This window comes from Schistocerca americana, unplaced genomic scaffold, assembly GCF_021461395.2.
Source record: "Schistocerca americana isolate TAMUIC-IGC-003095 unplaced genomic scaffold, iqSchAmer2.1 HiC_scaffold_50, whole genome shotgun sequence".
Taxonomy (NCBI): Eukaryota; Metazoa; Arthropoda; class Insecta; order Orthoptera; family Acrididae; genus Schistocerca; species Schistocerca americana.
In genome coordinates, this window is record NW_025726236.1 from 379,901 (window position 1) to 382,520 (window position 2,620).

The following is a 2,620-nucleotide window of genomic DNA, read 5'->3' on the forward strand; positions in this document are numbered from 1 at the left end:
AGACAAGTCGGATGGAGGCCGATGTATTGAATCTCGACGCAATTTGAGTGTTCCATCGTCATTAGGAGGCCCTAAACGTTACAATTAACTATCATTTTTGCGTCGGATTCGATAATGTAGACTTACAAGAGAACGACCATAAGGTTTTCGAGGCAGCAACAGACCCTTGGAGACAAGTCGGCTGGAGGCCGATGTATTGAATCTCGACGCAATTTGAGTGTTCCATCGGCATTAGGAGGCCCTGAACGTTACAATTAACTATCATTTTTGCGTGGGATTCGAAAATCTAGACTCACCGGAGACGGACCATGGGGTCCCCGAGGCAGCGATATCCCCTTGGAGACAAGTCGGCTGGAGGCCGATGTATTGAATCTCGACGCAATTTGAGAGTTCCATCGTCATTAGGAGGCCCTGAACGATACAATTCACTATCATTTTTGCGTCGGATTCGAAAATCTAGACTCACAGGAGAAGGACCATGTGGTGCCCGAGGCAGCAACAGACCCTTTTAGACAAGTCGGCTGGAGGCCGAAGTATTGAATCTCGACGCAATTTGAGTGTTCCATCGGCATTAGGAGGCCCTGAACGTTACAATTAACTATCATTTTTGCGTCGGATTCGAAAATCTAGACTCACCGGAGACGGACCATGTGGTGCCCGAGGCAGCGATATCCCCTTGGAGACAAGTCGGCTGGAGGCCGATGTATTGGATCTCGACGCAATTTGAGTGTTCCATCGGCATTAGGAGGCCCTGAACGTTACAATTAACTATCATTTTTGCGTCGGATTCGAAAATCTAGACTCACAGGAGAAAGACCATAAGGTGCCCGAGGCAGCAACAGACCCTTGGAGACAAGTCGGCTGGAGGCCGATGTATTGAATCTCGACGCAATCTGAGAGTTCCATCGTCATTAGGATGCCCTAAACGTTACAATTAACTATTATTTTTGCGTCGGAATCGATAATCTAGACATACAAGAGAATGACCATAAGGTGCCCGACGCAGCAACAGACCCTTGGAGACAAGTCGGCTGGAGGCCGATGTATTGAATCTCGACGCAATTTGAGTGTTCCATCGGCATTAGGAGGCCCTGAACGTTACAATTAACAATCCTTTTTGCGTCGGATTCGAAAATCTAGACTTACAAGAGAACGAACGTAAGGTTCCCGAGGCAGCATTAGCCCCTTGGAGACAAGTCGGCTGGAGGACGATGTATTGAATCTCGACGCAATTTGAGTGTCCCATCGTCATTAGGAGGCCCTAAACGTTACAATTAACTATCATTATTGCGTCGGATTCGATAATCTAAAATCACAGGAGAACTACCATAAGGTGCCCGAGGCAGCAACAGACCCTTGGAGACAAGTAGGCTGGAGGCCGATGTATTGAATCTCGACGCAATTTGAGTGTTCCATCGGCATTAGGAGGCCCTGAACGTTACAATTAACTATCATTTCTGCGTCGGATTCGAAAATCTAGACTCACCGGAGACGGACCATGTGGTGCCCGAGGCAGCGAGATCCCCTTGGAGACAAGTCGGCTGGAGGCCGATGTATTGAATCTCGACGCAATTTGAGAGTTCCATCGTCATTAGGAGGCCCTGAACGTTACAATTAACAATCATTTTTGCGTCGGATTCGAAAATCTAGACTCACAGGAGAACGACCATAAGGTGCCCGAGGCAGCAATAGACCCTTGGAGACGAGTAGGCTGGAGGCCGATGTATTGAATCTCGACGCAATTTGAGTGTTCCATCGGCATTAGGAGGCCTGAACGTTACAATTAACTATCATTTTTGCGTCGGATTCGAAAATCTAGACTCACCGGAGACGGACCATGGGGTGCCCGAGGCAGCGATATCCCCTTGGAGACAAGTCGGCTGGAGGCCGATGTATTGAATCTCGACGCAATTTGAGAGTTCCATCGTCATTAGGAGCCCTGAACGATACAATTCACTATCATTTTTGCGTCGGATTCGAAAATCTAGACTCACAGGAGAAGGACCATGTGGTGCCCGAGGCAGCAACAGACCCTTTTAGACAAGTCGGCTGGAGGCCAAAGTATTGAATCTCGACGCAATTTGAGTGTTCCATCGGCATTAGGAGGCCCTGAACGTTACAATTAACTATCATTTTTGCGTCGGATTCGAAAATCTAGACTCACCGGAGACGGACCATGTGGTGCCCGAGGCAGCGATATCCCCTTTGGAGACAAGTCGGCTGGAGGCCGATGTATTGGATCTCGACGCAATTTGAGTGTTCCATCGGCATTAGGAGGCCCTGAACGTTACAATTAACTATCATTTTTGCGTCGGATTCGAAAATCTAGACTCACAGGAGAAGGACCATGTGGTGCCCGAGGCAGCAATAGACCCTTGGAGACAAGTCGGCTGCAGGCCGATGTATTGAATGTAGACGCAATTTGAGTGTTCCATCGTCATTACAAGGCCCTGAACGTTACAATTAGCTATCATTTTTGCGTCGGATTCGAAAATTTAGACTCACAGGAGAAAGGCCATGAGGTGCCTGAGGCAGCAACAGACCCTTGGAGACAAGTCGGATGGAGGCCGATGTATTGAATCTCGACGCAATTTGAGTGTTCCATCGGCATTAGGAGGCC